At 38.1% G+C, this 12008-nt stretch overlaps 1 long non-coding RNA gene across 4 annotated transcripts; it reads left to right on the forward strand.

Moving 5' to 3' along the window:
* The first annotated feature begins 7895 nt into the window (after positions 1 to 7895).
* Positions 7896 to 10801, forward strand: LOC145552525 (uncharacterized). 4 transcript variants are annotated; one of them, XR_014088601.1, is made up of 6 exons: positions 7896 to 9080; positions 9199 to 9245; positions 9333 to 9451; positions 9585 to 9697; positions 9932 to 10449; positions 10546 to 10801. It is a non-coding gene; the product is annotated as an uncharacterized LOC145552525 (long non-coding RNA). The 4 variants fall into 4 exon arrangements; XR_014088600.1 differs by having other exon boundaries at positions 7896 to 9451; positions 9932 to 10095; positions 10288 to 10449; XR_014088599.1 differs by having other exon boundaries at positions 7896 to 9245.
* Positions 10802 to 12008: the final 1207 nt, after the last annotated feature.

The raw sequence follows: 12008 nt of genomic DNA on the forward strand, positions 1-12008 counted from the left end.
TGGTTTTCCCGTGGTTTGCTAAACCTGGACCAGCTGGCAGCAGGCGAGGGGAGCTGGGTGTTAATACAGTGGGAGCAGACGTCACCGAAAACGTCGGACAGATATTGCAATTAGGTGATGCACTGATGAACCAAGCAGAAATGTGAGATTTGTACATCTACATTCACGCGTCATTACAGTATTTACTTACAGTACACCACTTTAAAAGGTAATTACAGGATTGAAAAGGTAAATGTCTAGTAACTTACTGGTATCCACAGACGCCAGTTTTTTTTTGTTTTTATCGTTTTTCTAAAGGAGTGGTAAAAAAATACCTGGCGTCTGTAGCTACCTGTATTTTTTTTATCATTCTTTCAGAAAAACGGTAGAACCGTTCTTTCGAAAGAACGGTAATCTACTGGCAGCTACAGACGCCAGTATTTACAGTGAATTTACAGGATTATTTCTTAGAGTGTGTGTGTATGTGTGTATATATATATATATATATATATAATGTTGAGTTCTGGTCCTCAGTGACCCTTTCCATTCATTTATCAGTCTCAGCACAAACTCTTGCAGTAACTGTGACTGATACTTGATCTTTGATATGTCATCTCCTGTGCAGGACTCACTGCTGCTCGTTTATCAAGCCTTTTATGCAAGCCTTTCATAAATCTCATCTTTATTTTGCACCTTGCACTTTCTACTATTTCTTTTAAACTCGGACATGCATACAAACTGTGCTGTTGTGCTTTCTAGGTTTAGCCACACATGGCGCCACAGTTTTTGTTCAAAAGAACAGATAAACGGTATGTGCCAAAAATCATCTGTGTTGGATAATCTTAATTTTTTACAGATCATAAGTTACTCACTAACTCCATTTATTGAAGTATTTCTTAAAGCGATAAATTATTAAATCTAGTAGTGGTGCAAAATTAAGAGTCACTTCCATTGGTTTCTTTTTGTATTTCTTCAAATGTATTTAAATCAGAAATAGTCGATGGAAAATAAACTACAGTTCATACAGGAACTTCTTATAGGAAAGGTTCGATAAGCATGGATTTATGGCTCCAATATGAGATTTTGGTAAATGAGACTGATTCTGTGGTATTTAAGCAATCTAGAAAGACTGCCTGAGAGGAAAATTTGAATAAAAAAATGGAAAAGAAAGAAATCATTATAAAATATATCTTCTGCTGAATTTACTTGTTGGTGACCAGCGTTGTGTGCAATTTTGTTTTCTGTGGCTAATAACTTATTTTTAAGCAGTTACGAGCACGGCGGTTGCGCCAGTAACTTGATCAGTTGTTGCTAGGTAACCAAGAGTCAGAGAGTGAGTTACTAGGTAACCAAAGAGTGATTTTGACCCTTTGCACGTGATGTCACACTACTCAGAACTCCACCCGGTCTGCCATGACAGACATCAAAGACATGAATATGGTCCCACCACTACAATTTAGCTGAGCTTTCCTGGGTTTTATTTTGGTCATTATGGTTTCACTTAGTGTTGATGTGTGTGTGACAGGTGAGTGTATCGGACATTTATAGAAATACGCAACAAATCGTATCAGTTCATGCAACATTTAATAGCCAAATACGATTCCATATATTACGGGACGAGTGGCAATCCCAAGCCCTCATGTTAACATTAGCTTTGTATCTAAAATACAAGGCATTTTACATAATTTCATATTTATTATCTATGTTTATCATGCTCAATGGATTAAGTCACTGTAAATTAACATGCTGGTGACATCACGCATGTTACCGACAGCATTTATGCATTTTGTATCATTTTAACTTGTATACTAATTATAGCATACTGAATGATATTAGCATACTGAATGACATCTGTGATGTGTCATCACACATCACAGGTGACATCACAGTGACTCCTGTGATGTCACCAGCATGTTTAATTACATTGACCTAATGCAGTCAGTATGGTAAATATTGCTACTATATCAGTGACATCAGTAACACCTGATGTAACACTGACATCAGTGTGATGTAACACTGACATCAGTGTGATGTAACACTGACATCACAGGTGCTGACATCTGTAGCCCTGTGACATCAGTAACACCTGTGATGTCACCAGCATGTTTACTTAGATTGACCTAATCCAGTCAGTATGGGAAATATTGCTAATAAATATGAAATTATGTGAAATGCTTATGTTAGGTACAAGGCTAATGTTAGCATGATGGCTATCAATAGCATATTGAGTCACTAGCATGTTGATACTACTAGTGACTCAATATGCTTATGATTGCCATCATGCTAGTATTAGCCTTAAATCTAAAATAAGCATTTTACATAATTTCATATTTACTAGCAATATTTATCATACTTAATGGAATAAGTCAATGTAAATTAACATGTTGGTGACATCACAGGTGCTACTGATGTCACTTAAGCTAAGTTTATTATGTTGAATAATTTAATTTATACACTAATGTTGGCGAACTAAATTGTTAGTTCACTGACTTTGTGCTTGTCAACATTCTAGCGATAACCCTCAATATGCTAATGATAGCCATAATGCTAATGTTAGCATAGGTAAAAGCCTGGCCACCAGGCGCTCGCCAGCGTGTCCCATCTCCAGGCATGGCTCTAGAGTGGGGGCCCCGGTGACCCACGCCCCAGAAAGGGAACACTAAGTCCATTGCTCTAACTCATCAGAAGGGATCTTTGGGCTGCACTTAGTCTGGTTCTCACCTAGGACCTGTCTGCCTGGGGTGACCCTACAGGGGCATAAAACCCAGACAGCATAGCTCCTGGGATCACTGGGACACTCAAACCCCTCCACCACGATAAGGTGGCACCATGGAGAGACTAACTACCTAACTACTAAAGAACCTTTTACAACCAATAATACTAAGAGCCATTTTACAACCAACTACTACTAAAGAAGCATTTTACAACCATACTACTAAACAAGCCATTTTACATCCAACTAACTACTAAACAAGCAAGTTTAAAATGACCAAGTACTAAAACTTTTAAAAGACCTACAGTGGATATAAAAAGTCTCACACCAATATAATAAAAAAAACTACAATACTTTATTGCAGACCTTTGGCTTTATTACAGCACTCGTCTTTTGGTAAGACCTTGATAGGTTCTATCTGGACTACAGTATGTCCAGATAGAACAAATGTGTGGTACATTTTGATGTCGGGATATTTGCTCACTCTTCTTTGTAAAACTGCTCCAAATCTGATAGATTGCGTGGGCATCTCCTGTGCACAGCCCTCTTCAGATCACCCCATAGGTGTTTGATGGGATTCAGGTCTGGACTCTGGCTGGGCCATTCCACAGCCTTAATCTTATTCCGGTGAAGCCATTCTTTTGTTGATTTAGACGTGTCTTTTAGGTCGTTGTCCTGCTTAAAGATGAAGTTCTAGCAGAAGGCCAAAGGCTTTGTGCCAACACTGACTGATATTTGGAACTGTTCATAATTCCGTCCACCCTGAATAAGGGTGGTTTAAATTTAATTCCTGTAAAGCACTTTGAATTGCCTTGTTGCTGAAAATGTGCTATACATAAACTTACCTTACCTTACCTTGCCTTACCTTACCTTAAGGCTCCGGTTCCAGCTGAAGCAAAACAGCCCCAAAGCATGATGCTACCACCACCATGCTTAACTGTAGGTATGGGGTTCTTTTGGTGAGGGGCAGTGTTTTTTTTGCCCCAAATATACCTTTTGGAATTGTGTCCAAAACGTTCAACCTTGGTTTCATCAGGCCATAACACATTTTTCCACATGTGTTTGGGAGATTTCAGATGTCTTCGCAAAATTTAGCCGGGCTTTGAAGATTTTTTTTGAGATATAAGGCTTCTGTCTTGCCACCCTACCTCATAGCCCAGACATATGAAGAAGACAGAGATTGTTGTCACGTACTGTAGTCCAGCCAGTACTTGCCAGAAATTCTTGCAGCTCCTTCAGTGTTGCTGTCGGTCTCTCTTCAGCCTCCCTCACCAGTTTTCTTCTTGTCTTATCAATTTTGGACGGACGTCCTGTTCTTGGTAATGTCACGATTGTGCCATGTTTTCTCCACTTGATGATGACAATCTTCACATTGTTCCATGGCAATACTTAATGAATTGGATATTCTTCTGTAGCCTTCACCTGACTGATATCTTTGAATACGAGTCCATTTTATCCTGTGGCAGCTCTTTGCAGTTGATATAAAGTCTGTGTAGTTTTTATATCCACTGTAACTACTAGGCAAACAATTGTAGAATGACCTAACTACTAAGCATTTAAAAGACCTAACTAACTACTAGCAATTTAAAAACCTACTAACTACTAAGCAAACAACTATAAAAACAACTACTAAGCAAACTATAAAACACTAATACTAAGAAACACTATAAAAAACAACTAACTCTAGCAACATTATAAAAAACACCTAACTACTAAGCAAACAACTATAAAAAACAACTAACTCCTAAGCAAACAAGTATAAAAAACACCTAACTCCTATGCAATTAAAAACCTAACTAACTACTAAGCAAACAAGTATAAAAACACCTAACTCCTACGCAATTTAAAAGACCTAACTAACTCCTAAGCAAACATTGTAAAATGCCTAACTAACAACTACGAAAAAAATTAAATGACTCAACTGGACAAATGAACGGTTCCACAGGTGTGATCTCATCAAACCTGGGCTCTGGCTCGAAATCCTCTTCTGAGAGGATAACGAAGGCCTCCCTGGGTATGATGTTATACCTTGCTCCAGTTCAAATTCCTGAGAGTCTATGGCTGACGGGATCTCAGGATAATTTCTAGATCTATGACGTCTGACACATTATCTGAAGGAACGTAGGCCTCCTCAGGAACCAAGGTTGCCGTAGTTCTGTTGGCCACGGTGTGAGAGGTCTCTGGGATTTCCAGTGGTTCACTGGAGCAACCCTAGATGAATGTTTCCGAGTGAACTTGGTGAAAAAACCCTGGATCCTCCCTTTTCAGACGTTTGAGCATAGATGTTGCTCAACTGGGCGGACCACGACTTTCTTCGGTCCTTACTAGATGCATGCAGTCTGACAAAAAGATCCTTAATCATCACTTTGATCTCGTCAACCATATCGCTGATCAGCTGATCAGCGTGATTTCTGTCGTCAGAGTCAGAGTCTACGTTGGAATTGACTCTATCCACCACATATTTGACAATAAGATGGTTTAAATTGTCAGTGTGCTCTGTTCGGACTTCTCCTTTAACCTTGATGACCTTGGCGAAGGCCTCAGCACCTTGTTGCAACGATGGATTTTATGGCTTCAGCGGTGCGCAGTCCTTGGAAGACTAATTTGAGCGTTGGATGTAAAAAGCTCTAGGATGTCTTCTAAAATCCTCATCAGAACGCAGGTGGTGGTGCGAGCGGATCTCCAGTTGCCAAACGCATCCACTCCATCCAGGTTAAGTTCAGAAAAGTGGATGAACTATAACCTTAGGATATTGACAGTGACGATTTGGGTCAATCCGCTATCCATAATAACTGTAGACTCAATTAATTAGAGGAAAAGCTTAAAGTTTTCTGCTTTAACGCAAGATGAACTGTAACTTATCCAGGCTCTGCGACAAAGGACTGCAAAGTGAGGGTTTGAGAAGAAAAAAGTGCAGATAAGACCCTGACGTCTATGACGTCCATTCACACGTCATAGGCACCAAATCCGTCGAATTCTATGTTCTCACGTAATAAGTCACGTTTCCTAAACTTGTGTTAAAAGCTGTGCCCGAATTCAGGGTCTTCATCCGGGTCCTTCGCAGACCGCGAATATCGAGGACCGGAAAAGAGAAGCTGTTAAATTATACAGTTCTAGCCTTGGCAAAAACGACCTATGCGCTCCTTTAAAGCTGGTTAAAAAATAAAAAAAGAGGCATGTGGTAGCTTAATATTTCTTGTATTCAGATTGTTTTGCTGTAAAAATGCTCACAGGACGCTGCACGGTCGGCTGCAGAAACGGATAAGGTTGAAAAACGAATTTGTAATTTTATTGCGTAACCTTCAACGAGGAGCAAAGGATAGCAGCTGTCAAGCATAACGACTGGCAGCCATCGGTGTAACCAGGATTTGTAGTGAACAGTTTTTATCAAGACAGAAGACTAACGTTCATATACTTTATAAGTAAGTATGATTAGAAACATATTGCTTTACGGAAAAACTATACGGTAGCCATAAGGATAATGCTGCACCGTCATGTAGCCTAGCATGTATGGAAAAAACTGGTTAGCATCTCGTCTTTGTACGTTTTGTTGGAGTTCGTTCATTTTGTTTCTATGCTCCACCAGTTTCAGGACCCAACCAGAACCCCTGAGTGTAAATTACCTTGAGAAATAATGAGATTTGCTTGTATAAAAGCAGGCTTTAATGCAGAAAAATGATCAAATGTTACAAGCCACACATGTCATATAAATGGATCAGATACAGAGTTACATTCACCGTCCAGCATATGTATGTGTATCCTAGCTATATGGCATACCGCTCCGTCTGGCTGTCACGTTTAACCTAACTTTTTTTTTCTCCTCCCCTTTTAGTCCCCACTTTGCTGCAAATAAAAATAATAAAATAAAATCACAAAAAATATAGTAGAAATAAAACAAAGTTAAAAACAACAAAAATTAGGCCGCGGGCAGAGTTAGTTTTGTTTGATTTTTCAGGTTTGAAGGAGGATATCTAGTGTAGAAGCTATTTTCCCATTTTTTGGTTAAATCTTAGAATTTAAATTGTTTAGTTTATTCTTATTGTTTATTTCCTAGTTGATTTATTATTAGAATTTTTGTTTAATTTGCTGTTTAGAATAAGTTATTTGATTAGGAATTCACTTAATTAGTTAATTAATTTCAGGTTGGGATGTGGGTATTTCACGATATAAATAGGTGGGTCTTAGGTAGCATATTATGCACGTGGGTGGTCATAAGGTTTTTTACCAGCCTACAGAATCAGCCAATAAGTCATATCGGTTTCTATTGTCAGTCAGAGAGCAGGTGCAGGAATAGGAGCAGAAGCCTGTAACCTTTTGCCTGATCTGCAACTAAAACCAAAGAACTATATTTTGACCTTTGATCCTTTTTTGCTGCGTAAACCAGAATCCACGGTGCATCAGGTGACTATTTGAGTTTTATTCACCATTTCTTTAGATCACCTTCGATTTTTGAGTTTTTTGATTTTTGAATTTAAGTTTAGAGACAAATGGTCACTACATCTAGCCTCTGAGTCTGTAATAAGATGGTCAAGGACCCCGAGTGTTATAGAATGTGCTGGCTCCAAACGTGGACGTCTCAGAGAACAGTTGTTATTCGCCCCCTCCTTTGCTCCAGGAAGGAGAAGACGGTTTCCTTAGGTCAGGTTCCTGCCGGCTTGTCTGCCCAAGGGGAGATGGTCTCCCTCAGGATGATACAGATGTCGCTTGGTCTCAGTCCCCCTCCCCCTCCATGGTTGATTTTAACCAGATGTTGGTCACCTCAAACCAGATTCCGCTGGAACCTGTTTGAGAAAAAATATCCCAACTTCAGAAGATGTGCTTTAACCTAACAGAGCTCTGTGGTTCCTCCTATCAGTATGAGAGTCAGGGTGAGGAGGCGCCATGTTAGGAAGAGAAGTGGAAGCTGTAGGATCTTCAGAACAAACTGGTTATGATGCTAGGCTACTGATTATCCCTCTGTCTGGACACAGGGTCAATAGAACCAGTTTAAAAGATAAAATGAATGGTTATATGCCAGACATGGAAAACTGGGATGCACTCCATGCCATGATGTTCAGAATTTGGGTCTCATGGCATCTCAAGGTGTCAACATTGCAGCCAGTGTGCTGAGGGAAATTGTTGCAATTCAAGAGCTACCAGCTTTTTATATATATATATATATATATATATATATATATATATATATATATATATATATATATATGTATGTTGAGTTCTGGCCCTCAGTGACCCTTTCCATTCATTTATCAGTCTCGGCACAAACTCTTGCAGTAACTGAGGTCATGGGGTCCTCAAAAGTTCTGGTGCCCCCCAATAATGCCTGATTTTTTTTTTTTTTTTTATTACATTCTTTTCATGTCTGACGGTGTTGAGAAATTTCAACGGAGTTGGAAAATATCTAAAAATTATTTTTAATTCAATTTATTGATACTTTTATAATTATTTATATACTTAATTGTCATAATGTATAATTTTTGTATTTCTTTAATTGTTTTAAACTATTATAATGTATTGAGTTCTGCTCCTGGACAAGGGATTTTACAAGCATCATCCACCGACTACAATGTTTGAAATAAAAAAATATTCAGCAACCACCAGGAAAACATACATTGTTGTGCTCACATGACCCAGGTTAGTTTAGTCAGATATTTGAAAAAAATATATTTTGTGTATATTTTATTCAGATTTTGTGCTTTATCCATAGGACCTGTTTTGTCCCTATTCTCAAGAATCACTGGTTTTTGATTTTGATTATTTTTAATGAATGCATTAACTTTCTGTTTGCGCAACAGTATCAACTTATGCTTAACGTAAGTTTATTTGTTTGGATATCGCGGTACAACTGTTCAGTACAGAGATGCTCAAGTCCAGTCCCTGAGAGCTGCTATCCTGCAACTTTCAGATGCTTCCCTGCTCCAGTTAACACACCTGAATCAAATGAAAAGCTGGTTAGCAGGTCTGTTCAGAGCTGATCCTGGTCTGTTGGAGTAAAGATACATCGAAAAGTTGCAGGACTTCTCGAGGACTTGACGTGAGCACCCTCGGTTTATTATTTTGTTAGCAGCTAAAGCTAGCCAAGCAGGTGTAGCACGGGGTGTCGGCTGGTTAAACGAATATTAAAACTGTCAGAAAGGCCGTTTGAGTTAACATTATTTAGCTGCGGAGTCGTTTTCTTGAAGTTTTCGGCTATTGATGGCATAATGGGGAGAGTGGCTGTGCTGGACCGGTGGTTTGATCTATGCGAGCAAAGCTAAGCCAAAATGTTTTTGTCTCTATAAATAATAATTATAATAAATAATGACATTGGCTGACTCTTTTTTTCTTCATTAGTACTTCATGTTGGTGACTGAAGCCTGTTATGATGACTTCAGCACATTTCTTCTGACAGGTTGGCAGAAGAAATGCTGTCCAGAATGCTTCTATAAGCTGACTAATTTCTATAATGCCTAATGTCTGAGTTGTGTTCATGGTAATTATTTCTGACATTTTTATGCTTTATGTTGTAGGTGGTAAAAATGCTCTCCAGGGTAAACCGGGTGGACAAAGTATTTTGGTGGGTCTGGTTAGTTTTGCTCACTTCTCTTTAAAATCTGTATTTATTATCCTAATGTTTCTGCTATTTATCCTGTTGTTCCTCCAGGCTGGGAAAACCAGGCATTCTTCTGTTGGTTCATGTGCTTCGTCCTACATCCAAAGGCCACAAGAAGAATCCAAAACAGCTCATGTCAAACTGTGGACTATGTTTTCAGATATGTGCAGGTATGTGGTTATTCTAATGATTCTGCTTTGTAGAAGCACTTTCTCATTGTCTTTGTTTGCTATCTGAATGTAGCTGTGCTACTAAATATATTTAATAATTTTTATTATTTGTCTTCTTATCATTATGTCAAAGATGCAAGCCAACGTTGAAACCTTCCTCATTGCCGTGCAACCAGGACAGCCCTTCCTCCTGCATATTGGTGAAAACAAGAGCAGCACTAAAGACACTTCACAAGATCATCCAAGGTAGCTTTTGATGAACTTTGAAAGCACACTTCACCTTCAGTACAAATTCCTCTACAACCTCTGTACATTAATCCAGCCTACAGTTTTCAGCATTGATGTGACTTGCACGACAATTGAGGAGTTTAAGATCCTTGCTTTTACTTTACCTGATAGAGTGGACACTATTTATTATGATGATCATTTAAATGCATACTGTATCAATAAGAGGGTTTGTTTTATGTTCTTCCAATTAAGGGCTTGGTTTATTACAGTCCCTGTGGCAAGCAGTTTTGTGCATGGTCAGCATTGAAGGCCATATTGTCTTTGAGAGGGTCCAGCCAACATTCCAGACAGGACAGTGTTGTCCATCTTCATCTTCAGCCTCCAATGAGGCAGCCAAGACTTTGGCTCATTCAACGGTAAAACCATTCCTGTATTTCTATTTTACAATGACATGGTTTTAAAGCAAGTTATGATTGACATTTGACAAAGGTGGTGATATTTTCTCTTTACGTAATTAAAAACAGCTTTATTTATATATTGTACCAGCTGTATTCAGAATGCCACACTATATTTTCAGGAATTTTCCCACTTTTGATTTTGTTTTTTAGTCCCTCCATTGGGATTGACCCAGAAAGGGGCACAAAAGCCGGTCATGGGAAGATGGTATCCAAAAACACAGGAAAGACCATTCAAAAGAAAAAGTGACAGTCAATGTTCAGGTTTCCACCTTCATCAAAAACCTGATGGACTTTGAGTGGCATCTCATTCAGGTTAGTTGTTGTCTTTTTCTTTTCTTTGAAATATTTCTGTTTCCATATTATTTAGAATCTAAATTATATTGTCTTTTCTTTTTCCATGTTGGACAGTGCCTTCATCTGCATCTAATAAAGTAAGTGCCACTTGGACTCTTGAGAACCATTAATAGTTCACATTTTAATACCCTGTAAATTCTAGAATTCCACATTATTTCAGCCATGTTGAATTTTAGATTTTGGAAGTAATTTTTCTTTCATTTGTTTAGTGATAAAGAAACATCCATGCTTTGGTTAAGAACTGTGTTATGTTCATAAGATTGTAGAAATTAATGAGTTAAACCCAGTTTATCTCGCTGCAAACTGAAAGTCTTCAATTTTTAATTCAGTGTTGGTGAAACTATATATTGACTTTGAAGGTCTATTTTTTTTTACCAGTTCTCAGAGGAATGGTTATGTGTTATTTATTTTGAATGTTTGAATATACTGGAAATATGTGGTTTGAGTGGTGCCTTTAAATAAAAATTCTGTTCTGACTGTTATCACATCCTCTTCTGTTATGTGAAGTTCTGATTATGCATTTTAGAACCGCACCAATTGTAGCACTTCTAAGAAGCTTACACTGGGTTAGGTATTAATGTTCTATCGTAAAACTAAGACTGTACTGTACTAATATGTTTTTAGACTTTAATCAGTCAAACCGATTTGCTCAGGAATGTATTAAATATTTGAGTGAACCAAAATATTACAACTAGATGTTACCTGACTTAATATATGTGTTTAACTGTCATTTGGGAAAGCCTAAATGAGTCAGGTGTTGGTTTTCCCGTGGTTTGCTAAACCTGGACCAGCTGGCATCAGGCGAGGGGAGCTGGGTGTTAATACAGTGGGAGCAGACGTCACCGAAAACGTCGGACAGATATTGCAATTAGGTGATGCACTGATGAACCAAGCAGAAATGTGAGATTTGTACATCTACATTCACGCGTCATTACAGTATTTACTTACAGTACACCACTTTAAAAGGTAATTACAGGATTGAAAAGGTAAATGTCTAGTAACTTACTGGTATCCACAGACGCCAGGTTTTTTTAAATTTTTTTTTTTTTTACCGTTTTTCTAAAAGAGCGGTAAAAAAAAAACCTCGCGTCTGTAGCTACCTGTATTTTTTTTAATCATTCTTTCAGAAAAACGGTAGATTACCGTTCTTTCGAAAGAACGGTAATCTACTGGCAGCTACAGACGCCAGTATTTACAGTGAATTTACAGGATTATTTCTTAGAGTGTGTGTGTATATATATATATATATATATATATATATATATATATATATAATGTTGAGTTCTGGTCCTCAGTGACCCTTTCCATTCATTTATCAGTCTCAGCACAAACTCTTGCAGTAACTGTGACTGATACTTGATCTTTGATATGTCATCTCCTGTGCAGGACTCACTGCTGCTCGTTTATCAAGCCTTTTATGCAAGCCTTTCATAAATCTCATCTTTATTTTGCACCTTGCACTTTCTACTATTTCTTTTAAACTCGGACATGCATACAAACTGTGCTGTTGTGCTTTC

Source organism: Poecilia reticulata, chromosome 8 (genome assembly GCF_904066995.2).
Source record: "Poecilia reticulata chromosome 8, P_reticulata-male-v2, whole genome shotgun sequence".
In the NCBI taxonomy this organism is placed as follows: domain Eukaryota; kingdom Metazoa; phylum Chordata; class Actinopteri; order Cyprinodontiformes; family Poeciliidae; genus Poecilia; species Poecilia reticulata.